The sequence below is a fragment of the Heterocephalus glaber genome, unplaced genomic scaffold (assembly GCF_053883595.1).
Source record: "Heterocephalus glaber isolate CG9 unplaced genomic scaffold, H.glaber_assembly_v1.0 deba00001608, whole genome shotgun sequence".
In the NCBI taxonomy this organism is placed as follows: domain Eukaryota; kingdom Metazoa; phylum Chordata; class Mammalia; order Rodentia; family Bathyergidae; genus Heterocephalus; species Heterocephalus glaber.
This window is the reverse complement of record NW_028258379.1, coordinates 11,936,379-11,964,336: the sequence shown is the minus strand read 5'-3', so window position 1 is coordinate 11,964,336 and position 27,958 is coordinate 11,936,379. Positions and strand designations below refer to the sequence as shown.

Here is a 27,958-nt window from a genome sequence, read left to right as displayed (position 1 = left end):
ACACAAATGACAGACTCACTGAGAGAGAAATAGGGCAAATAATTCCTTTCACAATAGCATCCAAAAAACTGAAATACCTAGGAATCATCCTAACGAAAGAAATCAAACCTCTTCTCTGAAAACTATGGCACTCTGAAAAGAGAGATTGAAGATGATATCAGAAAATGGACAGACATCCCCTGCTCCGGGGTAGGAAGGATTAATAGAGTGAAAATGGCCATACTTCCAAAACTGCTATCTAGATTTAATGCAATTCCAATTGAGATCCCAGCAGCATACTTCATAGACCTCGAGAAAACAATCCAAAAATTCATTTGGAACAAGAAGAGACCCAGAATAGCAAAAGCAATTCTAGGTAACAGAGACATGGCAGGGGGTATCACATTCCCCAACCTGCAACTATACTACAAACCTACTGTGATAAAAACAGCATGGTACTAGCAAAGAAACAGACTTGAGAACCAGTGGAACAGATTAGAAGATGCAGAAACAACGCCAGACACACTCAGCCATCTCATCTTCGACAAAGGAGCCAAACACCCTCACTGGAGGAAAGATAGCCTCTTTAAGAAATGGTGCTGGAAAAATTGGGCTTCAACTTGCCAAAAATTAAAACTAGACCTATATCTCTCACCATGCACTAAACTAAAATCAAAATGGATTAAAGATCTAAATATTAAAATAGAAACTCTGAACCAGTTGGAACAGAAGTTAGGTAGAACCCTTGAAGACATCGGTGTAGCAAAAGATTTTATGAACAAAACCTCAGTTGCCCGTGAACTAGCACAACAATCAACAAGTGGGATCTCTTCTTATTAAAAAGCTTCTGCACAGCAAGAGAAACCACCAGCAGTATGAAGAGGCAACCCACAATGTAGGAAAAAAATCTTCATCTGCTCTTCCTCAGACAAAGGTCTACTATCTTGAATCTATAAAGAACTTAAAAAGATCAGACCTCCCAAATTTAAAGACCCAACCCAAAAATGGGCATCTGAAATGAACACACATTTCCCAAAGAAGTAGAAATAGCAAATAAATACATGAAAAAATGTTCAACATCACTGGTCATTTGAGAGATGCAAATGAAAACAAGGCTGAGATTCCACTTCACTCCAGAAAGAATGGCTGCTATCATGAAATCCACCAATAACAAATGCTGGCGGGGCTGTGGGGAAAGAGGAACCCTGCTCCACTGCTGGTGGGAGTGTAGACTGGTGCAACCACTGTGGAAATCAGTATGGAGGTACCTCAAAGAACTAGGACTGGAAGTCCCATTTGAACCCACTATTCCACTGCTGGGGATCTTCCCCAAAGAATTAAAAGAATCATACCATAGTGATATATGTGCGCCCATGTTCATAGCAGCACAGTTTGTAATGGCTAAAACTTGGAAACAGCCCAAATGCCCATCAACTGGAGACTGGATAAAGAAAATGTGCTTTTTTTATAAAATGGAGTACTACTCAGCCATAAAAAATGAGAAATTAGAGACATTTATAGCTAAGTGGATGCACACTGAGGCGATACTCTTAAGTGAAATAAATGGGACACACATGTGTAAATACCGAATAGTTTCTCTGATGTGAGAAACTGAAAGTGTAAATAAGGACTAAATGTATAATAGGTAATGTGAAATAGGAAGAAAAGGGGCAAAGGGGAAGGAAGTGGGAGGGCTAGGGGAAAGGATAGAAGGGAATGGGATTAATATAAGAAAATGGAAAAATAGGAACAAAATCTTTGTAAATAGGAAGGAATGGAGGGGTTGAAGGGAAAATGAAAACCAAGAGAGACTATGTAAAGGTGCAAATTTTCAATGATGAATGTCATTATATTGTATACCTAAAATGTACCAATGATTAGAATGAATAATCGAAAATGTAAAATAGGAAGAAAAGGTCCAAAGGGGTAGGGGTAGTGGGAGGGGCAGGGGAAAGGAAAGAAGGGAAAGGAAAAATGATGAGAAATAGAAAAAATGGAAATAAAGTCTTTGTAAATAGGGAAGGGTGGAGGGGGTGAAGGGAGGGCTAGGAATGGGGAAAAAATAAGAACCAAGATGCATTATGTAAAGGTACAATACCCAGTGAGGAATGTAATTGTGTTGTATACCGATAAAAGAATTTAATAAAAAAAAAAGACACAAAAATTTCTTATAGTATAAAACTGGAATCATGAAACTTCTGAACTCAAGAGCTTTGAGCACAAAACTTGTATCTCCACCTACTACTAAAACCTGATTCTAACCTAAGTGATGTCAAGAAGGTTCTGAAGGGTATTCCAACAATCACTCAATGTGCAACATGACCTATTATGCTTCATTATCTTCAAAAGCATCTGAGGAATCACAGAAACATAGGCTTTATTAGGATGATCAAATCTCATAACTACTTTTCCTCATATTTTCCTATTCAATTATCAGTTAAACTCATACTTAATATTTATATAAAATTTCTCCATTTAATTCAACTGTCTTTATTAAATGTTAACAAAATAACAATTTTTCATAATTAATTACTAGAATTAGAAAAATTCCAAGTTGCCAGGGTAGAAAAAAATCTCATTAGTTCCATGCTTTGGCAAACCTTCTTATACTTCCATCAATACCCTGGGCTTTGAGTCAAGTACATGAAATCTTGGCTAGAAAGGAGCTATGTTAATTTAAGATAGTGATCCTTTATAATGCAAAAACAAAAGAATGTTAATACTACATGCTTTGAATTCTTTAAATTAACTCACAAAATTTTACATTTTTAGTTATGCCAATTCTGTCTGGTTATTTTCTTTAAAAGGAATTGTAGACCGTCATTAACATTTTGAAGCAATATATCAAAAAAGCACTTTGCCACTAAAATCTCCAGAACTAGGAGAAAGGAGACTTAATTTAAAACTTAACCAGTTTTTCCATCAACTACAATAATTAGTCCATAGGAAGTTACCCAGGATTCATCCAATGTTCATTCAATAAGCACTTATTTAGTACTTAACTGCACCCCAGGAACTGTATTTTGTCATGGAGAGACAATATGAGTGAGAAAGACAAAGTACCTAATTGTCCTAATTTTATAGACTGTGTTCTACACTAACACCTTGAGGTTCAACTAGAAAATCAGTCCTAACTAGTTCTGAACAAATTTTCTTCTAACATTGATAATGACAAATGGGAAATTTTTTATTCAGAAGCATAAAAGCATAATGCTCTCTAAGTAACAGTCAGATGGTTATATTTTTATAAATACTCTAGATGGCCAAAGGTTCAACCAGGGCCCTTTGGGAACTTCTGGGCAATAATACAAGGACAGAGGTCACCAAAAAGTCTAGCCAGAGCTGGCTCTTCTTTGAGATGAAGGAAGCCAGCCTAGGGAAAGTCACATGGGTCCCATGTAAATGTCGTGGACAACTGTGTGCCCCATGGGAAAGACTCTCTATGCAATACTTTGGATCTGAAACAGACTCATAAATAACCTCCATCTGTGACAGACTTGGAGGCTGTGTATGTAAAGTAAGTTGCAAGAATATCACTATTCAAATAGGTTTATGACAATACTGTTTCCAGTAGTCTCACAGTCATGAACTCACTAAGCGGACAAGATTCTGAAAGCTTATATAATCAGAATTAGAGCCCATAAAACAAACAACTAGATATAATGATCTTTCCACGATGGCAAACCTGAGATATTTTTTAATACTGAATCTTAATGTACCTTAGCCAAATCTTTTAAAGATTTTAAAAATAATTCCAGTTTTATGAAAGTATGTAATTAAGGACAAAATTCAAGTTCAGCATGAAGAAAAGAATCATGTCAGCCATCTTTACCTGCCCCCAAAGCACTAAGTTTCTTAGTATCTACATTAAAAGGGTCCAACTTCTTTAACAGGACATACATAAGTCCTATGCAGGTCCGTTCCAATCTAATTTTTCAAGTTCACTTCCTTCAGTGTCTCTTTATATATCCATCACTCTGAGTAAACCGAACTATTCTTTCCTCTCTAAACGTACTCCTCCCCTTAATTTTTTCTGTACCTTTCCTCATAGATCCTTTAACTGCAATAAGTGCTCCCTGCTTTAACTACAAAATTACCAATTTTACGTATCCTTCACTGTCCTAGTCAAGGGCTGACTCTTTGAATAGTCCCTAGTTTCCTCCTGCTGAATTTCCAATAGGTTGGGCCCTCCAGGCGCAAACAGCATGAATTCTGAAAACAAGCCTCACCAGATCTCAACTCTGCCAGATAGGTGCTGACCTCAATCTAAACAACATGGGGGCCATAATAACTACTTTGAAAGATTTGGAAGTTATAAGCAACATTTAATGTCATGGACTTTAATCTCAATGCTTAAAGATGTGACCTTCAAAAAGAAATGAGAAACTATGCAATTTCAAGTTTTCATCGGTCAAGTGGGAGAAACTGTGTCTATTTCATAGCAGAAAAACAGAAGCACCCTGCCCAGGCCTCCATACCTCTATGCCCCTTCCCTGGAAGTGGTGGTCCTTCCTCTCCAAGCTCCATCTTCACTTAGGCTCCCCCTCACTCCTACTATTACTTTCTTCCACCAGAAGCTCCTCCTTAATGGCACCTGGATAGCCCATGCTAGACTACCTAGCAACCCGCAGGCACCCACCCTGACAAATAAATGCATTCAAATAAAGTTATGAAGCACACAAAAAATAGAGAAGTTAAAGAGATTCTGAGGCTGAGAAACAAAGGAGAATGCTTGCTAAAATGTTGCTTATTCTTTAAGATCCAGTTCAAAGGATGGCTGTGAGTTAATGTAATGCCTATTCGCAGTGGATGCCTTCCCAGGCACTTGACAGCTAGCTACTCCTATAATGGTTTCTGCAGTTTTCCCTGGGAAGGTCACTTCACCCTGAATCCACCACCAATCTAATAAAATGTATTACATACTTTCCAGTATTTTAATTTTGTCATCAATTTCTGGACAAGACCTGTGTGCTACTGGCCTTTCTTTCCAACTCCTACTACTTCCCTCCGCATAGAACAGAAATTAAATAAAAGGGAGTGTGAAGCTTCTAAAAATAAATAAATCCCCTAAATCATGTGATAATTCAACATCTCATGGTTCCACTGCCAAGTGACTCCTCATCACCTTTAACACCCCAATCAAGGTTAGAACAAATCAAGACAGCTTTCTCATAGCTAGGCAAGGAATTCAACAAAATCTCTCAAAATCACAAGAAAAAGTTTTATCTGAAAGAGGTTTTTATTAATGGTTAAAGGATCAGCAACAACAAAAAAACAATGAACTACAATGAAAACTATATGGGGAAAAAATGTCTTATCAAATTTTATAATGTCCATAATAGTTTAATATTCTTTTCTCCTCCAGGCAAATACTACTTTTCTTAAGGAAAAAAAGCACTGCTTTACATTCCATACTGATGATTAGTTATAAAAATAAACTAGCACACATTAGGTGGAGGGTTTTAAGCTACAGACCTGAGTAGTCAAATTTATAAAAGCTAACTTATAAAATATAATTTGAGGGCCGGGGATTTAGCTCAGTGGTTTCACCGCCTGCTGTGCAAGTGCAAGGACCTGAGTTCGATCCCTGGTACCAAAAAAAATATATATATATATAATTTGACCTCACTGCTGTCCATGTGGATATCATCTCATTAAAATGTCTGTTTTTCTAATTCTGATATTTCAGAATCAGTAAACCTATCTTTACTTTATTTTATGCGAGGGGATGGTGGTAAACAGGGAAGAACTGTTACTTTAGAATTAAACACTGACTTTCCCCCTCCTATCTGCAGCACATTCTTTGACTATGTAAAGAGAAACAGAAGCTTGAGTTTAATTCTGCATTCACTAAAGCCTGAGAAGTCAAGTGCTAACACAGACATTAGGGGTCACACCCACAATCCTTTGTGCCACCCTTGTCTCTATGAAGTCTTCCTGGTGAGGACAGCTCAACCCTCCCTAGGATCCCAGGGAGCTCTTGGAAAAGCTCTCCCTGAGCTAACATCAAGTCACTTAATCACATCAAAGAACAGCAGGCAAGAAAGTGGGGGGGGGGGGGGAGACACACTGCAACACAGGGACCTACTTGCCTAGGATTTTTGAATCATTTCCAAGAACTTTCCTTATCCCACTGCCAGCAGCACCCATCAATTTCCATAGTAACCAGCCCACGGCTCTCCAACTTGTCCAAGAGGGAAGGGCACAAACTGCAGCAGAAGCAGGAAAGTAAGGCCCAAAACCCCAGGCACCAACACTCCAACCTCCTTGCTTCCCTACTGCCCAGATTACCAGATGGTTCTCTCCTGTCTCCCTTCAGCTTGATGCTGAGTCAAAGAAAATTTTCTCCTAGGATTCTGCAGAAAACAAGTTTCTGTTTTCTTATGTGATTCTGGTTCAAGTCTGCTTGCTACTAAAGCAATCATGTCCTCTTTACCACACTGTGCCTACAAGTTTCCTGGGAAGAAATACAGTAGAGTGGGATTACAAATATACGGAAGGAAGAAATCTGAGATCCAGGAACAGAGATGAAGAGGTACTACCCAAAGGAACAAAGATCGGACAAAAGGAGGCAGACACAATCTTATCTCATGAGGAACAGGACTCTTTGTTGCTTAGTCTCAAGCAGGAGGAAAGCAAAGGAGCAGGAGGACAGTGGGGAATCGGGACCACTTCTGTTTCAAAGACATTTTTCATTGATACTGTAATCAGGAACCAGCACTTATTACAGTGACTTTCAATATGGAAAGGGAGGGTTACCAGAATTAGGAGAGATATAGGTTATGATTTAATAAGTTTGAGAGGAAGAAAAATTAACTGACCTTAATGTTTACCTAAAGAATTACTATGCTGAAGAATTTTTTAACAAAACATGACAAGAATCAAATGTGCCAATTCTACAAAGGTTCCACACTTTCTTTGACAGAATCTAAGACTAAAGAAAAGGAATAATGAGGGTTAGAGGTACTACAAAAGGTAGTGCTTGAGTCACTACCGACGGTGTCTATGCCTTGTTAATAACATGGCCATGTAGGGTAACAGTGCATGCAAGGATCTATTTTAAATTTTAATAAACATATTTCTAAGTTACTTTCCATTGAGCATCCCACAGTATGGCTAAGAATTTTGAACTTTTACCTACTGTCTACATAGCACCTTGCTAATTATAGCATATATGAAAGTAAAATAAAAGGTACTAAAATATGATTCAGCATTACCATGAGTATAAGGGAAACTGAAAGAAATATATAAAAGTTGGGATATTTACTGAGGCAGAATTATAAGTAATTGCCCTCTATATTATTAAAAAGGAATCTTTTTAAAATTATTCTATAAAATTTATTCTATAAAGAGTAAGAGATCAGATTTTAAAATCTAATTTTCCATGATTCTGATAAAATTAACAGGCTATCCTTTTGGAAATTCAGAAGTTAAGACTACAGCTCATATGGGAAAATAAATGAACAAGGATAGTTAGGTTAATTATGTAAAAGAAGAGTTACGAGGGAGACTAGCCTTAATACTTGCCAGATAATAAGTGTTATACATTCATAATAATTAAAAAGGTGTGAAAATGGTTTGTGAATAGGCCATCAAATCATTGGAAACAACAAAATTTCTAAAAATACTGCAGAAAATTCAACAGAAGATAAAACGTACTTAAAGTCAATGTAGAAAAAGATAAATTACTCAACCACTTGAGTTGGCACAACCATGTAGCCAAGTGGAAAAGTGAATAGGGTTACCAATTCACAGCAAACTGAAATCAATCAAAATATTTAAACATAAAACAGAAATCAAAAAAGTATTAAAAGAAAGCAAAAGGCATTTTCCATAATTCTGGAGAGCTTACAAACTTTCTAAGTAGGACATAAAATCCACAAACCATAAAATCAGAGTATTAAATTTTTTTTAAAAGTAAACACGGCAAAAGTTGCCATAAAACAAACCCAGTGGAAAAAATGAGCAGCTCCTGTCACAAAGTGCTACTTATCTATGTATATAAGAGCTTACTTCAATAAGTAAGTGCTCAATATCTTGGACAAAGGACCTGACAGTACATTCTCAGCAAGAGAAAATGCTCTTAAGCACATGACAGTATGTTCATCCCCATTTATAGCAAGACAAATGCACAGAAATGTAGCTATGAGATTTCATTTTTCACTTATGGAACTGGCAAAAATAAAAAAACTTAAGTCAGGTATGGTGGCTCATGCTTGTACTGTAGTCCCAGCTACTCAGGAGACTAAGACAAGAGGATTCCTTGAGCCCAAGAGTTCAAGGCCAGACCAGATAACACAGTGAAACCCCCATCTCAAATAAAATGAAACAAAAGATAAATCATACACAACTGGCAAAGGGGAATAAAAAGCTACGTATTGCTGATGGCACATTATCCTCTCACCTTTCTAAACATTTTGCTCTGTGTTAGAAATTATAAGAAGTATAATGATACATAAAAGGAAATCCTTGCAACAAAAGTTGGGCATAAGTAACTGAAAGTCAACACTTGAACAGATGATACTATGAGCTTGGGTTTTCAAGAATGTTTTCCACAAAAACTACTAAAATGCTTTTCCAAGAAAAAAATTTTCATATTTTGCAAGTACAAGATAAAATTCCAGCTTTGACAAGTTTTGGTTTCCTATGTCTTCTCAAGAAAAAAAACCCAACTGCATGGACAGCATACTTAAGAGCTTCCAGACAAAAGATTCTATCTTTGAATTCCACCAATAACCTAGTTTTCTAAATGTCCAAAAGGAGTAGGAAATACTCTAAGTCCCCTAAGAGGGTAAAGAAATACTACTGGCTCTCTCCTAAAAGCATCAAAGGAGCTCCTTATATCCATCAACTCAGAGCCCTGGGCCTCAGCTCCCACAATGCACAGTAGCACGACTTTAGCAAAACACTCTCTCTGTGAAGATCCACTTTTCATTCATACAAGAAACAGATCATAAGGCCCCTGCTAGGTCTAAAATTCTATTACACCAGTTTCTTTCCATACCCTAAATTTAAGACAAAGATCTTACAATTATGTCATACAAATTCATACCCCAACACATACATTCGTGTGTGCTGAGGGGAGGCGCTACTTCCTATTTCCATAGTGGCCTGAAACAAAAAGGCAAAATAAAACTTGATTACTGATAGCATTAGATAAGCAGTTATCAGATGGGAAGAGAAAAGATTTATTCAACAAAACTGATATTAATTAAATTAAAATGCATATGTTGTTCCGTGAAACATAAATTCAATTATTCATTTAGGTTCAGGTGATGAAAGCTTCTAAGTTGGCTTTTATGTGATCTTTCACACATTTCATATATAAATTCTTTTGAGTTATCATTACTACATACTCATATATGCCATCACTTGATATTTTTATCTTGTTTACCAGGTTGCATAGTACGGAAGAAAGACAAGAACACTAAGGGAAAGTTGCAGGAATCCTCATCCATATCCAAAGACTCTTCAATTACCAGTTGATAGTTTTCTTCTAACTCATTTAACATAATCCTTAGCTCCGGAATATTGGCTAGCAAGGTGATGGCATGAAAAATAGAATAAGAGGTCTGTGAGTTGGAGTCAATATACTAAAAACATAGTGTGAATTTAATACTCTTTGTCCATTTGAATTTACCCCTTCAAAACACAAATAACACTGGACTGCTAACAAATATTGCTTTGTTGTAAATTAGTTCTTTTTCCCTAAATAACCAGCATTTTATAATACAAGTCCTTTGTAAATAACATAAGGATAGAAAAGAGTTTTGGAGGAAATCTACAAATAAGTTCAAATTTCTACCATGAGAAATACTTGAGTTGATCAGGATCCGAAATAATATCCATCTGTAAGGATGAACCAAAAAAGCCTTCCTGAGGAAATGAACTTGAGCATTTTTCAAAGGAGAGGAAGGGGAATGACAGGTGGTGAAGAAGGAAACTGCAGGCCAGGAAAACAACTTGTGCAAAAGCTGGCACTGTGGTTTCTCAAGGCACAGAGTCACAGGCAACCGGGTGTGTGAGAAAGATTATGAGTCAGGACAGACCGAGGGGGGAGACTGCGTGTGAGGCTGCACTCTGAGGCTCTGCTTTCTTGTCACACAGGTTGCACTACACGGCTTCTCTGCTCCATTCAGCAAACATCCAGCTTCCTAGGAAGCACCCACTGTGCACCTAATCCTCCCACCACCCTGTAGGTCTCCTGGCTCAGCAGCCCCATCTCATAGATGAAGAGTGAGGCTGAGAATACAAAAAGATGTCGATAGAGGGTTTTAGAAATAAAAGTGACAGAATAACTGTTATGGACAAAGAAATGGCATATGAAGACTGAAAATATAAAAATATCAGAGTGACTGGACATAATTTATCAATCTAGATAAAAATGACCTTTTTTTATTCTCTTAAGAGATCAAAAGGAATAAACAAATCTTCTCCATCATGCTAGACAAAAGAAGGGGAAAACAAGAAGTTATATAATTCTTTACTTTGAGAAAACAGTCCTCTAAGGAAACTGAAAGAGTGTGCCTCTTCCTGGCCCAGCAGGAACTCTCATTTAATCACGAATTCCTTCTGCCTGTGGTGTCCATAACGAGGCAGGTGCTATGCTGGATACACAACACATTCCTCAGTCATTACACAGAGATTAGCAGTTAACCCAAGTGGCCTTCCAAACCTCAAAAGCATTTAAGAGAACCCTCACACCCAGCACAGCCTCCAATGTACAGTTTCTAAAACTGGTGTTACTATATTCCAAAAGCTCAGTGGTCATAATAATAATCTCCCAGTAATCATTCAATTGCCAATTTCTCTATTTCTAAATAAATTCACATATACTAGCAAAGTACAGTGCAATTCATAAAATTAGGCTTTAAAGAAAGTCAAAGCCAAGTGTTACAAGTTAATGGCATCTACTTAATTTGTAAATATTATTGGATGCACTATTTTATGATATCTATGTATATATATGCTTTGTTGTTGGATAGAGCGTTGTTGGATATACCTGTTAGATCTACTTGGTTGCTTATATCTATTTTCTTAATTACATTCAGTCCAGTTCTACTCATCATTTGGAATAAGGTATTAGTCTATAGGGTTATTATTGTAGAACTATTTCTCCTTTGTTAGGTTTCTTTGGTGTATTTTGGTGGTCTGCCTTAGGTGCATAAATTTTTTAAACTGCCCTATCGTGGTGTATCCAACCACCACCACCACTACCCTTTGGTACTGGAGGTTGAACCCAAGAGGCACTAAGCTATACTCCCACCCTTTTTCAATTTTATTCTGAGACAGGGTCTCACTAAGTTGCCCAGGCTGGCCTTGAATTTGTGATCCTTCTGCCTTAGATTCTGAGATAGCTGAGATTATCGGAGTACACCACCATGCCAAGCTTGAACCCTTTGTTAATACATGATCTCTTCTTCATCTTGTGCAAACTCTTTTGATACAAAATCCATTTTGTTTGGTATTACTACAGTCACCCCAGCTCTCTTTTGGTTATTACTTACATGGAATCTTTTTTTCTTTCCTTTCACTTTTAATGTTTGTATCTTTGGATTTAAAGTGAGTCTCATAGCACAGAGTTGGGTCATTTTTTAAAAATCTATTCTGCACTGTCTGTCTTTTGACTGGAGAGTTTAATCCATTTCCATTTACAGTAATTACCAATTAGGAGGGACGACTGTCACTTTTCTTTGTTTTAAATATGCCTTCTAACTTTTATCTCATTTCTGTTATTAGTGTCTTCTTTAGGGTTTAAATGACTTCTTTTTTGGTAGCAAAACCTTTAAATTCTTTTCTTTTTTTCTTCTTATATATATTCTGTATCTATTTTCTTTATGGTTACCATGGAAATTACATTTAACATCCTAAAGTTATAACACTCTAATTTGAATTTAAACCAGCTTAAATGCAACAACATACAAAAACTCCCTTCCCCTGAGTTCTGTCTCCACCCCTTTCAGTGCTGCTGTCACAAAATGACATCTTTAAATACTATGTTCTCAAGAAATGTAAACTAATAATGAACCAATAAGAGACTATAACCTTAGTTTCGAACCACGTAGAAAACAACATGGAATTATAAGAAATATAGCTTTTAGACTAGTAATTTTTAAAAATGTGGTCTCTAAAATCATGTTTTCAATAGTCCAATTATAAACTGTTGTAGCAACAGTGCTAGCATTTATAAGTGCCTACGTAGTTTACCTTTATTGAGATCTTTACTTTATCATATAGCTTTAAGTTACCCTTTAGTGTCCTTTCCTGTCATGGAGCAGGTCTCCTTCAGCATTTCTGCAGGGCAGGTATAATCATAACAAATGTCCATAGCTTTTGTTTATCTAGGAATATCTCTATTTCTCTCTTGCTTTTGAAGGACAGCTTTTCTGGATCTAATATTCTTTGTTGATATTTTTCTTTTACTCCTTTGAATGTATCTCCTCAATGCCTTCTAGCCTCCAAAGTTTCCCATAAGAAATCAGCTAATAATATCGTTAAGGATCACTTGTATGAGATCAAGTTAGAAATCAACAGATATACAACTTGAAAATTCACAAACTGGAAAATGAACAGACTTGATGTCAACCAGTGAAGCCAAAAAGAAATCATATAGGAAATTAGAAAATACTCAGAGTTGAATGAAAATGAAAATACAACATCCCAAAATGTATAGGATGCAGTAAAATAAGCACTAAGGGGGGAATTTATAGGAATAAATGTTTACATTTAAAAATAAGATCTCAATCCACAAATTAACTTTATAGTATACAGAACCACAAGAAGAAAACAAACTAAATACAAAGCTGGCAGAATGAGGGAAATAATAAAGATTACTGGATAGATAAACAAGAGTACAAAAACAAGAGCAAAAATCGATGAGATTAAAAGTTCATTTGTTGGGGAAAAAATCAACAAAACTGACAAATGTTTGGCAGGACATGTTAAGGGAAAAAAAGGTAATAATCAAATTACTAACATCAGAAATGAAGATGGATTATACAGAAATAAAAAAGATCATAAGAAAGTTGACAATTGCATGCGAAAAAAATAGGAAAACTGGACAAATTCCTAGGAACACAAAAACTTACCAAAATTAACTCAAGAAGAAATACAATTCTGGAGAGACCAACAACTATTAAGAAGATTAAATCTGTAATCAAACTCTCCTCATAAAGAAAAGCCCTGAATCTGAGAGCTTCACTAGTGAATTTTACTGAAACATTTGAAGAAACCCAATCTTTCTCAAAATTCCAAAAATTCTTAATTCATTCTACAATGCAACACTGCCCTGACAGCAAAGGAAGAGAAAGATACATGAAATGTTTTTTATGGACACTGAGGGAAAAATTCTCAACAATTACTAGCAAATTGAATATGGCAGTAAATAAAAGGATTACTGAGCTGCCCCCAGCACAGAGGAGGTGAACCTTCCAGGCCTCCATACCACTGCACCCAATGCCAAGGAGCAGAGCTACCCCCAGCACAGAGGAGGTAAACTTTCTGGACCACCATACCACCACCCCCCAGTGCCAAGGAGCAGAGCTGCACACATCACAGAGGAGGTAAACCTTACGGGCTGCCATACCACCACCCCCAGCACCAAGGAGGTGAGAGCCTCAGGCACCAGCAGCACCCATCCCTCCCACCTACCTTGAAATGAGAAGACATTTAAACATATCTCAAAACCAAACTTCCAGATCACCTAAAGCAACACCAAAGGGAAGCTAGATGGAATAATCTGATATTCAACCACCTAGACTCCCTGAACCTGCAAAAAAAGAGGATCTGGGAAAAAAAAAATCAGATATAATTTCTCAGATAACAGCAGAGATTGTTCCCATAGTGTAAGACTTGGTTACTAAATCTAGAGAGGAGCTGAGGAACATGATGGAATCACAACATAGGAAACAAATAGATTCCATAACACAGATGAAAACAGATTTCCAGGAGATTAAAAACTCAACTGAAAGTTTACACAGCAGAATGAGCAAATGTGAGAACAGAATTTCAGACATAGAAGATAAGACTGCAATTAGTGACCTGGAAAAGAAAAATTTCTTTAAAATATCAAGGGACCATGAGAAATCAATCAAGTAGCTGCTAGACGAGTCAAAGAAGAATAACATAAGACTGATTGCAGTCAATGAAGAAATAGGAGAGAGTGCAGATGACAAAAAAACTGTTCACAGAAGTGATGGCAGAAAACTTCCCAAGCAGGGGAAAAGAACTTGACATACAGATAAGTGAGACATATAGGACTCCAAATAGCCTTGATCAAAAAAAAAATCTACATAAAGGCATATAATAGTTAAGATTCCAAAAAACCAACAGAAGAAGAAAATTCTACAAGCAGTTAGACAAAAGAAGCAAATAACAAACAAAAGAAAGCCCATCAGAATCACAGCAGACTTCTCAATGCAAATCCTCAAGGCAAGAAGGGCTTAGAGTGACATATTTCAAGCCCTAAAGGAAAACAGCCTCCAACCCAGATTGATGTACCCTGTGAAACTGTCTTTCAAAGTTTATGGAAAAATAAGATACTTTCATGACAAAGAGCACTTTAGGAACTTCATGAATGCAAAACCAGCATTCCAAAAAATTTTAGGCAATATCCTAGGAAAAGACAATGAGGATCACAACCCCAGGAAGCCCAGCAGAATGAATTCATTGGGCATGACAAGAAATTGAATGCAAAGGGGGAGAATCCAACAAAAAGAAAAAGTCATGACAATGATAAGTCACTACATATCAGTTATAACCATTACTGTTAATGATTCACCAATCAAAAGAAATATACCGGCAGAATGGGTCAAGAAGCAAGATCCAACAATGTGCTGCATACAAGAAACACACTTAATTCAAATAGAAACTCATGGACTTAAAGTTGAAGGGTGGAAAACAATACTCCACGGGATGGGAACCTGAAAAAAAACAGGAGTACTATCCTCTTTGCAGATCAAGGGGATTTCAAACCAACACTGATAAAGAGGGACAAAGAAGGACACTACATCCTTGTAAAGGGAGAAATCCAAGAGGAAGAGAAGATAATCACAAACATATATGCCCCAAATACTAGTGTGCCCAACCATATAAAACAAATACTAATGGACATGAAAAGTCAAAGGAGCACTAATACAGTAGTAATGAGGGACCTTGATACTCTAGTGTCACAAATATATAGATCAACTAGACAGAAAACAAGCAGTGAAATACTAGAACTCAATCAAACTCTTGAACAAATGAACTGAACAGATGTTTATAGTGTTCTACCCCACAAATTCAGAATATACATTCTTTTCGGATGCACATGGGTCGTTCTCCAAAACAGACCACATACTCGCTCATAGAACATGTTTAAAGTGCAAAGGAATTCAAGTTATCCCCTGTACATTATCAGACCACTGTGTGATGAAATTGGAGATCAATAGCAAAAGAAACACCAAGAATTTAATAAACACATGGAAATTGAACAACACACTTCTGAATAACCAATGGGTCACAGAGGAAATTAAAGAAGAAATCAGACAGTTCTTTCAATTAAATGACAATGACAATACAACATATTGGAATCTATGGGACACAATGAAAGCAGTCTTATGAAGGAAATTCATAGCAGTGAATACGCATATTAGGAAAACAGAAAGAGCCCAATTAAACAACCTGATGCTGAACCTCAAGCTTCTAGAAAAAGAAGAACAGGACAACCCCAGAGCTCATACAAGGGAGGAAATTATAAAGATCAGAGGAGAAATCAATGCAATGGAGACTAAGAGAACAATACAAAAAAATTAATGAAGCCAAGAGTTGGTTCTTCCAAAGAATCAACAAAATTGACAAACCCTTAGCCAACATTATCAGAATAAGGAAAGAAAAGGCCCAAATCCATGCAATTAGCAATGAAAAGGGTGAAATTACAACAGACCCAGCAGAAATCCAGAAGATCATCAATACCTGCGCTTCGAGAACCTATACACCAGTAAGTTGAAAAACACAGAAGAAATGGACTGATTCCAAGATACGTATCAATTACCAAAACTGAACGAAGAAGACCTAAAAATTCTAAACATCCCAATATCAATCAATGAAATTGAAAATGTAATTAAAAACTTATCAACTAAGAAAAGCCCAAGTCCTGATGGCTTCACTGCCAAATTCTACAAGATATTTAGAGAGGAACTACTGCCACTACTGTTTAAACTCTTCAGTGAAATTGAAAGGGAAGCAATACTCACAAATTCATTCCTGGAAGCAAGCATCACCCTGATCCCCAAGGCAGAGAAAGACCCAATTGAAAAAGAGAACTATAGTCCAGTCTCACTAATGAACAAAAATGTAAAAATCCTTAATAAGATACTGGCAAATAGAATACAGAAGATCATCAAGAAGATCATACACCCTGATCAAGTAGGATTCATCCCAGGGATGCAGGGATGGTTCAACATATGCAAATCAATAAATGCAATACACTATATTAACAGAGCCAAGGACAAAAACCATATGATCATCTCAATAGATACAGAAAAAGCATTCAACAAAATCCAACACGCATTCATGATAAAAACCCTACAAAAAATTGGAATAGACAGTCTCTACCTCAATCTGATAAAAGCCATCCATGATAACCCAACAGCCAATATCATACTAAATAGTCAAAAACTGAAATCCTTCACACTAAAATCAGGAACAAGACAAGGATGCCCACTATCACCACTCCTGTTCAATATAGTTCTGGAAACATTAGCCACGGCAATTAGACAAGAGAAAGAAATAAAAGAAATAAAGATAGGAAATGAAGAAGTCAAATTGTCATTATTTGCAGATGACATGATACTCTATATAGAAGACCCCAAGAACTCCACCAAAAGTCTTCTAGACTCAATAACCAAATTCAGTAAAGGAGCTGGATACAAGGTCAACACACAAAAATTAATAGCTTTCCTCTACACAAACAACAGACTTACTCAGAGAGAAATAGGGCAAATAATTCCTTTCACAATAGCATCCAAGAAACTGAAATACCTAGGAATCAACCTAACAAAAGAAATCAAAGACCTCTTCTTGGAAAACTATAGCACTCTGAACAGAGAGACTGAAGACAGTATCAGAAAATGGAAAGACATCCCTTGCTCCTGGGTAGGAAGAATCAACATAGTGAAAATAGCCATACTTCCAAACTGCTATATAGATTCAATGCAATCCCAATTGAAATCCCAGCAGCATACTTCACGGACCTTGAGAAAACAATCCAAAAATTTATTTGGAACAAGAAGAGACCTAGAATAGCAAAAGCAATTCTAGGCAACAGAGACATGGCAGGGGGTATCAAAATCCCCAATTTGAAACTATACTACAAAGCTACTGTAATAAAATCAGCCTGGTACAAGCAAAGAAAAAGACCTGAGGACCACTGGAACAGAACAGAAGAGGCAGAATCAACTCCAGACACACTCAGTCACCTCATCTTCGACAAAGGAGTGAAACACCTTCACTGGAGGAAAGATAGCATCTTTAATAAATGGTGCTGGAAAAGGTGGGTTTCATCTTGCCAAAGATTAAAACTAGACCTATATGTCTCAGCATGCATGAAACTAAAATCGAAATGGATGAAAGATCTAAATATTAAAACAGAAACACTGAACCAGCTGGAATAGAGGTTAGGTAGAACTCTTGACAACATTGGTGTGGGAAAAGATTTTATGAACAAACCCTCAGCTGCCTGTGAACTAGCACAAACAATCAACAGGAGGGATCTCTTCTTATTAAAAAGCTTCTGCACAGCAAGAGAAACCACCAACAGTGTGAAGAGACAATCCACAATGTGGGAAAAAAATTTTTACCTGCTGTTCCTCAGACAAAGGTCTACTATCTAAAATCTATAAAGAATTTAACAAAAGCAGACCTCCCAAATTTAAAGACCCAATCCAAAAATGGGCATCTGAAATGAACACACATTTCTCAGACAAAGAAGTAGAAATAGAGAGTAAAATGTGAAAAAATGCCTCACAAGTGCAAGGACCCGAGTTCGATCCCCAGTATCAAAAAAAAGAAAAAAGAAAAAATGTTCAACATCACTGGTCATTCGAGAGATGCAAATGAAAAGAACAATGCTGAGATTCCACTTCACTCCAGAAAGAATGGCTGCTATCATGAAATCAACCAATAACAAATGCTGGCAGGGCTGTGGGGAAAGAGGAACCCTGCTCCACTGCTGGTGGGAGTGTAGACTGGTGCAACCACTGTGGAAATCAGTATGGAGATACCTCAAAGAACTACGACTGGAAGTCCCATTTGACCCAGCTAGTCCCCTGCTGGGTATCTTCCCCAAAGAATTAAAAGAATCATACCACAGTGATATATGTGCACCCATGTTCAGAACAGCACAATTTGTAACAGCCAAAACTTGGAAGCAGCCCAACTGCCTATCACTTGGAGAGTGGATAAAGAAAATGTGGGGTTTTTTCTAAAATGGAGTTCTACTCAGACATAAAAAATGAGAAATTAGAGACATTTATAGCTAAATGGATGCACACTGAGGCGATACTCTTAAGTGAAATAAATAGGACACACATGTTAAATATCGAATAGTTTCTCTAGTGTGAGAAACAAAGTCTAAATTAGGACTAAAGGTATAATTGATAATGTGAAATAGGAAGAAAAGAGGCAAAGGGGAAGGGAAAGTTGGAGGGGTACAGGAAACGAAAGAAGGTAATCAAATTAATATGAGAAAATGAAAAAATGGAAACCATGTCTTTCTAAATAGGGAGGGATGGTGGGGTTGAAGGGAGAGCAAGGGAATGGGGAAAATATAAGAACCAGGAGAGATTATGTAAAGGTACTTTCCAATGATGAATGTCATTATATTGTATACCTAAAATATACCAATAAAATTAATTTTTAAAAAAGGACTGTTATACATCATAACCAAATGAGATTTATTCTTGAAATCCAAAGATAATTCAACATATGAACATTAATTAATGTAATACATCACATTAACAGAATGAAGAGGGAAAAAAAATACCCTACATCAGTGATGGCAAACCTTTTAGAGACCTAGTGTTCAAACTGCAACCCAAACTCATTTATTCATCACAAAGTACCAACACTGCAATTAAATCTAAATAGTGAGATTTTAATTTAGAAAAAAAATCCAGTAATATCGTTTGTCTTAAAAGAAAAACACAACAACAGAGCTTTCAATGATACAAACAGCTTTTTATTAGAAGGTAAAAGTTCATATTTGGCATGCTTTTGTGCTCCTTTATCCGATGCCCTTCTGCTGAGACAATACTAGGGCAAATATGGCTCCAGAGAGGGCTCTGCATGCTCACTACAGCACATGTGCCTTGGGTTTGCTACCATTGCTCTACATGATCATCTCAACTGACACAGAAAAATCTGACAAAATGTTATACCCTTTCATTAAAAAAAACAAACAAACAATAATCAAACTAGCAATACAAGAAAACCTTATTATTATAAAATTACACAGTATATTAAAAACCCCGAGCCAACATCATACTCAGTGGTGAAAGACTGGAAAGCTATCTTCAAAAAAGCTTATTTTCACTACTTCTACTCAACACTGTACTGAAGTTCTAGGGTAATCAGGCAAGAAGAGGAAATAAATCATTCAAATAGGAAAGGAAGAAGTAAAATTTTCTGTCATATGAAATTAGGATACTATACGTATAAAACTCAAAAGATTACACTGGGGGGGAAAGAAAGTCAACATGCAAAAATTAATTGTATCTCTACACACTAATAATGAATAATCTGGAAAGCACATTACAAAAACAATGCCTTTGAAAAGAAAAATCAGCTGGGTATGGTGGTGTATGCACATTATCTCACCCCTCTGAGATCATGACACAGGAAGAGTCCAAATTCAAGCCCAGCCTGGGCAACTTAGGAACTTAGGAACACCCTGTCTCAAAATTTAAAAAATTTTAAAAGTCTGGGAATGTACCTCATTTCAAAGGCCCTGGGTTCAGTCTTTAATACCTTAAAACAAAGAAAAAATACTTAGAAATTTTAAAAAGAAGTGAAAGATTTGAACAATGGAACCTATAAAACAATGCTGAAAGAAATTAAGTCAAGGGCCAGGGAAAGGGGAAGGAGGAGGGGGAAGGGGAGGGGGAGAGGAAGGGGAAGGGGAAAGGGAAAGGGAAAGGGAAGGGAAATTAAGTCAAATGAATGGAAACACTTCCCATGTTCATAGACTGGAAGATACCATACTGTTAAGATGTATTACTACTTAAAGTAATCTATAGATATAAAATAATCCCTAACAAAGTCACAGCGACATTTTTTGCAGAAAAATATGGTAAAATTCACATAGACTCTCAGAGGACTCAAACAGCCAAAACGATCTTGAAAAACATGATCACACATGGAGGTTTCACACTTCCTGATATCAAATTATATGACAGAGTAAGCAAAACAGTGTGGTAATGACACAAAGACAGACATAAAAACCAACAGGATTGATTTAGAGGTCCCTGAAATAAATGCTTATATATATGATCTAACAATTATTGACAAGGGTACCAAGACCATTCAAATAGTAAAGGATACTCTTTTTCAACAAATGGTGCTGGGAAAAATGGATATTCAAATGCAAAAGAATGAAGCTGGACCTTTACCTAATCTAATATACAAAAATTAATTCAAAGGCCAGGGATTTAGTTCAGTGGCACTGTGCCTGCCTCACAGCGCAAGGTCCTGAGTTCGATCCCAGTACAAAATAAATATATATTAATTCAAAAGGGATCAAAGACTTAAATGTAAGACCCAAAGCTCAAAAAAAAAAAAAATTCTCAGAAGAAAATACAGGATAAAAGCTTTACAGCACTAAAACGTATCTCCCAGACTTCCACCAAGATGGCAGTGGTGAGCAGCAACAAATCAGACTCTCTGAGATTCTGAGTCCAGAAGCTGGACCATAGCAACACAGGGAAGAGAAGGAAGTGAGTACCCAGGACCCAGCAAAGATCTGAAGCGAGAATTGGAGCCCATGGGGAGTGCAAAGAAAGGGATCTCAACACAGAAAAGGGGGGTGGCAAAGGGTACTTTCTCCCTGAATTCCAGCTCGTGAGAGAGGTGGTTCAAACATACAGAGGAACAATGACTACAGATGTCTCTAGAGGCCTCGACAGAGAAACGCACCAGTGGAATGGAGCAGTGGAGACTACAGGCTGCAGTGGCTGGTGAGTGATTCCAATTCAAACATCCCCAGGAGCAGGCAATTAGCCAGTCGCCATTTTGGAAAGGGGAGAGCTGAACTCAGGACTCAGAACAGCAGTGAGTTGGGTCCAAGTTGAGGCTCCCAGTGTCAGGATAAGGTACAGCCATGGGAGACACCCAGGGTCTGGGAGCCAACAAAGTACAGGCTAGCAAGAGGCACCTGGAGTGTTGTGGGCTGAACAACCTGGGTCCCAGTCAGAAGACAGGATCAGCCTGAACTTCAGTGGAGTTCAAAGCATAGGGTTCTTGGGATTATCCACAACCCCACCATAATTTTACTGCTGGCTTGCTGGGATCAACCAAGACAGATCTGGGTTTTATCTGCCCCCTTGTCTACCAGTGACAGCACACATAACCTGAAGTGGACGTATTTTTTTTTTCTTCCTTTCTTTACTTTTTTTCTTTTTGATTGATTGTTTTTATATGAGTGTGAACAATGTTTCTAGTTTTTCTTTTGTTTTGTTCTGTTATTTCTGTTTGTTCATTCTTTCTTTCTCTATCTCCTTCACCAGTTTCCCAGAGCTTGCATAATCTTCCTGTGTCCTGCAGCCTCGCTTATAAACTCTTTCTCTTCTTCTATTTCTGTTTTCTCCACTAATCCCTTTTAAATTGTTTCCCCTGAGGGTAAAATCACCATATTGAGGGGATATTTACTGCATATAATTTTCTGGTTTGTTTTAGATTTTCTTTTATAACTATAAATTTTATTCATATGGCTAAAGGTGGCAATTAACAGTTACCACAGTCTGTCACTTTCTAGGCTGTGATAGCCTAGATGCCCATTACTGGATGAATGGATAAAGATTTTTTTTTATACAATGGAGCGCTACTCTGCCATAAAGAAGGATAAATTTTGAGACATTTCTAGGTAAATGGATGCACCTTGAGACCCTACTCTTAAGTGAAATAAATCAGACACAAATGTTTAAATAGCACATTGTTTCTCTGGTGTGAGAAATGAGAAATCAAAAGGGTAAGTAAGGATCAAAATGCATAACAGATATTGGGAAATAGGAAGAAGATTTTCAAATAGGAAGGGAAAGAAGGGAGGGAGAAGGGGGAAAAGAAGGAAGGGGAAAGACAAGAGAAGAGAAGAGAAAGAAAAGAATGGAAACAAAGCTTTTGTAAATAAAGAAGGGAAGAGGACTTGAAGGGAGAGGAAGGGATTGGGGAAAAAAGAAGAATCAAGATATATTCTATACAGGTACAAATTCCCTATGATGAATGTGACCACTACATACATCTAAAATCTACCAATAAAATTAATTAAAAAAGAAAAGGCTTCACAGCACTGAATTTGGCAATAGGCCCTCCACACCCCTTACTGGGGATCCAACCAAGGCCTCATGCATGATAGACAAGCGCTCTACCACTGAGCCTCAGCCTTCCAAGTAGCCAGTGCTATAAACATGCTCTACCAGGCCTGGCTTGGATCTGGTTGTGATTTCTTCAATATGACACAAAAAACAACAGGGAGGGAGACAAACTGGATTTAATGTAAACTGTTAAGCTTTGTATATCAAAAAACTAAACAGAAAGTAAAAAGATAACCCAAAGAAAGGGCAAAAAATTTAACAAATAATATCTGATAAGGAAATAATATACAGATCATATAAAGACTGTCTAACATTCAAAAAATGGGCAAAGTACATGAAGAAATACTTCTCAAAAAATATACAAATGGTCAATAAGCTCATAAAAATATGCTCAACATCACCACTATCCCACTAAGCATTAGGGAAATACAAATCAAAACTATGATAAGACACCAATTTACATCCTTTAGAACAGCCACTGCCAAAACAGAAATAAAAAAAATAACAAATGTCGGCAAAGATGTGAGAAATTAAAATCCTTGTGCATTGCTGGGAGAAATGTAAAATGGCACAGGTGCTATGGGAAAAGGTTTTGGTGACTCCTTAAAAAACTTAAAATAGAATTACCATATGATCCACTAATTCTAGTTCTGGCTATAGACCCTAAAGAATGAAAGCAAGGTCTAAAAGAGATATTTATAGATAGCAACATTCTTCACATTAGGAAAAAGATGGAAGCAACCCAAGTCGTGTTGTGAGTTTATTTAATACCGATAAACTATACACATAAAAACAAGTAAAATGAGCCTGGGGGTGGAGCTCAGTGGTTATCACTTACCTAGCATGCACAAGGTCTTGGGTTCTAGCCTCAGAACAACAGGGGGAAAAAAGGTCAAGATAGCAAATTTTATGATATGTGTATTTTACCACAACTCTTTAAACTGAGAGGAAAAGCAAGAGCAAATAAAACCTTAAAAATTCTAATCAAATGCAAGAAAGCAACTACCAGAACAACCAAAACATTGCAGAAGATCTTGTGTACCTAAGAGCCACATAAAGCTTCAGTTATTATTCATGTGACCCTACACAAATATTCTTTTTTCCCATACTAAAAAATTAACAATAAGTAGAAAAGGAATTTACATAGAAATGTGAAAATTATGTTAACATCACTCTACAGGCATGGTCCCTTTTAACCACTAAGAATTCTTTTCCATCAGTGGCCTAAGCTGATGTAAGAATACAAGTTTAACTCTTCATTAAAGGCCCATTTATGGAACAATAATAAAAAGGATACCTTTTTTGTAGTAAACTTCCAGAAAATCAAGGTCTGGATTAGCACCATTTATCTCCTCTACCTTTGACCCTATCCACAAAACTTGTACAATTCAGATTCTTAACAAATATTATCTAGTCAATTTCGCAAATCATTTTCCAATTGATTGGAAAAATCAGAAAATAGTTACTGAATTAAGTTATTGACTTAAAAAAATAACTCTCCCAAAAGTAAGAAGTCCATTAGTTTTTCTGCAACCATTCATTACTTAACCTACTGACAGTTCATCTCTAGTACCAATCAGCCCAGTTTTACTAAGGAAGCTATTACGGGTAGAACACAGAGCTGCTTGTGGGTTCAGACAAGCAACAGTCCAGGAAACATCCCCTGCTCTGAGAAGCTGATATTCGAAGGACTGGTCACTCACACTGCTCATGTGTTCCTTATCACCCACTCACTAGAGATCTTGCCATACTTTGGGCAGATGTGAAGAGTAATTTTCTTCGAGCTTGGAGCACTAGTCTCTACATTCTCTTGCTTAAAAATCTCTTCAAAAAACTCTATATCCCCTCCTCCAGGAGCACCCAAACCTTGGAAACATGGCATACTGGACCCCAACTTTACTCACCGTAAGACTTCATTCACCATAAGGCCTTAATTTTGCATACATGGTTTTGATGAAAGCCATTTAAATACTTGCAAAGACATTTACAACTTCCTTTTATATATAAAATATGTTAATGGCTGACCAACATTAAAATAATGTCTAGATTTTAAAATACAACCCTTGTTACTAAGAGTTGAGTTTCCCTGAGCTCTTTGAGTAACATTAGCATATCATGATGAACTGGTAAACTTTTCCAAGGTTTATCCTTAGTTCCACTCTGTTACTTGTTGTTTCCTGAAACCAGATCTTCAAAAACGCTTTTGCACACCCAACTTTTTAAGGCAGCAAATAGCAAAGCAAAGGGGCTGGGGCTGAGCTCTGTACAGTCCCATCCTAACTTCTACTGACATCTGCACAGTTCATTCTATCTTCTCTATGTTCTGATTCCTTATCTTTAGACTTTTGTCCAAATTCACAGCTATTATCAAGTTTTAAATTTATGAGACAATCAAAAAAGTGGGCAACATGGTACAGTTATAAAACTACAATCTAATACTTTTATATATTTTAGAGTATCATATCCATACAAATCCAAGACCCACCATGACTAGGTATTAAGAATTTAGACTCCTCCAAACACAATGCAATTCAAATTCCCACTACCAAGGTGCACAGTTTTTCACTGGAAGGAGTTTAAAAGGGACAATTCTCCACTTGATATGGGAAGCTGTTCCCTAACTTATGGAGAACATAAACAGAAAAATTTAGTGAGAATGAGTTACTCCTAATGATAAGAAAAAGGGTAACTGTGAAGGAGTCATATCATATTTCTTCAGGCTGATAAAAATGTTTATAAGGCCAAAGGATTCCACATCATTTTTTTAAGAATAAAGGAGAGAATCTTGAATAAATAAGTGTAATGAAATAATTCTAAAGTGACCTCAGGATGTGCCAAATTCAACTAAAATTATTCACAAAGATAAGACTCTACAATTATCCCTTTGCCACCATGCATTTTTAATAATTTTATATTACAGTCAGCATTTAGATAATAAAATTTTGTCTAGTATTTATCTTAAGTTCCTCCCCCTTCATGCCCTCAATGACAGTATGAAACTTCAATTCGGGCTTATAACAAGAATTCTAACAAGTCTTCTCAGGGCAAATATGAGCTGCTTTTGGGGGGAGAATTAAAATATTGAAAGTCTTACTTTATTTAATCTACTGTCTTTGTCACCAGATATTTAAGAGGAATCTTTACTGGATGTGAACAGCTGTTCTCTTGTGCACGAAGAAAGACATACTTTAAAAATAATGAGGAAAAAAGAAGTAGGGAACATCAGAGGATAGGAGGGTCAGGTCACAAGTCTCTAGGTTGAACTGTAGGGGAGGAACTGTCTTCCAGGCTTCTGCTTTTTAAATGACCTCTGAATCTGCTACAGTCACTCTGCAGTCCTGCTGGTCAGTGAAAGGCATTATGACTGCGTGCTTGATTTGCTGCCAATACTACACCTCAGAGCAAGAAATGTCTACGAGAAATGTGCCAACATGTATATTTTTCTATTCTTTTCACATGTATTAAAGAGTTGGGATTTCCATAAAACAGCAAAAAAGTTGTTTTTAATCTCACATTAAACCAGCAAATGATTAGTCTAATAATCAAATGTCACAATGTTATTTTTTTTCATTTAATTTCCAAGAAAAGAATAAAGTAGAGTTTTTCCTAATTTCTCAATTGCTCTCTCATTAAAAGCAGAAAGCTAGGATACAAATAACTAAACTGAAATAATAGAAACATTTAAATAATATTTAATCTATCTATGAGTATACATAGGTCTATAAAGAAAGGCAAAGCTGGACATGGTGGCGCACACCTGTAACGCCAGCATTTGAGAGGCAAAGCGAGAGGATCCTGAGTTCAAAGTTAGCCTGGGCTACATAAGACAGTTCAAGGCCAGCCTGGACAACAAAGTGAGAGTCTGTCTCAAAACAAAAAAAGGAAGAAAGGGAGGGAAGGAAGAATCAAAAGTAGAAATATAATATTTGGGGAAACCGAATGTTTTAATGTAAAGCATATAATTTAGAGATCAGTATCAATAAACCTTACATTTTTGAGTAGAAAAAATGCATCAGGCTTTTTGAGGAAAAGAAAAAAGTATGGTTACAAGTCAATATTTATATTCTACAACATGTTAATGAAAATAAAAGGATAGGGCCGGGGATTTAGCTCAGTGGTTTCACCGCCTGCTGCACAAGCAAGCGCAAGGACCCAAGTTTGATCCCCAGTACCAAAAAAGAAAAGAAAAGGATAGATTTAATAAGATACTGAAAATATAAAACTCCATATAAGATACAAGGTTTTAGAGATTTTTTTTTGGTCATTGTGGATTTTTGTTTCCTTTTGGAAGAAAAGAACTGCTTTAGATATTCCTTAAGGAGAAAGCGAGCACTGAGGAAAGAAGACTACACCCAGAAGACCAAGGAAGAGCCAGGTCCCTAGCAGGCGTAGAACACTGTTTAATCCTCTGCTGCCTGAGGAGACCTGAGTGAGTGATGCATCAGAAAAGCATCTCCAGCCTAACCTAACAGAGACACCAGCACCATGAGACAGCATCAACATCAGAACAAGTGGTTCATGTGCCCAGGAGCTCAGGAGGTCATGAGCTCAGGTTATTAAACTAAGCAGCTCCATTCAAAAGACAAAGTGCAGTTGCAACACGTAAAAACTCAACAAATGCTTGCCTGCACAGTACTGTCTAGGACTTAAGGCTCATGCTAAAAAAACTGTTATATTCAAGTTTGTTTTCCAGGAGTTACCTTTATTTAAGTGTGTTTAGAAGGCTGTAAGAGAGGCCAGGAATGTAGCTCAGAAGTGCAGCGTCTGCCTGGCAAGACTGAATCCCTGCATTCAATTCCCAGTATCAAAAAAAGAAAAGAAAAGAAAAATCTTTAAAAAAAAGAAGGCCGTAAGACATACAGGGACTGCACTAAAGGTGCACATTTCTATCCTACATTGTACTCAGGAGGAAAAAACAAAGGTGAATCTTAAAAAGCAACCTCCAAGATTGAGGTGAAAACCAGAGGGTGCTCAGTACTATGTATTACAATTGGTTCCTCAGTATCTGTAGGACTGGCTCCAGGACCCCCACCATATACCAAAATCCATAAATGCTCAAGTCCCTTGGATAAAACATGTAGTGTCTGCATGTAACCTGTGCACATCCTCTGTATACTTTTAATCAATGGTGGTGAACCTAGGGCACATGTGTTACTTGTCTTTCTTTTAAGACAAAAGATGCTAATGTATGAGTTGTTTTTTCCAAACTAAAATCTCACTCTTCAGGTTTAATTGCAGTGTTGGCACTTTGCAATAAATAAGTGAGTTTTGGATTGCAGTCTGGGCACTCAGTCTCTAAAAGGTTCACCATCACTGCTTTAAATCCTCTCTAGTTTATTTATAATACCTAACACAATGTAAATGGTATGTCACAGATTGTTATACAGAATTATTCAGGAAATGGTAAGAGTCTGTAC

General features: G+C 36.9%; 1 protein-coding gene across 13 annotated transcripts in view; it reads right to left on the bottom strand.

Annotated features, from left to right (window-relative positions):
- Positions 1-27,958, bottom strand: part of Sipa1l1 (signal induced proliferation associated 1 like 1) — a 383,338-nt gene that overhangs the window by 272,108 nt on the left and 83,272 nt on the right. For 2 of the 13 annotated variants that reach the window (XM_087195340.1, XM_087195341.1), the window contains one exon: positions 27,242-27,326. The exons of the other annotated variants lie outside the window; for them this stretch is intronic. The gene's annotated coding sequence lies outside the window, so the exon portion shown is untranslated. The remainder of the gene's footprint in view (positions 1-27,241; positions 27,327-27,958) is intronic. 13 annotated transcript variants of the gene reach the window in all.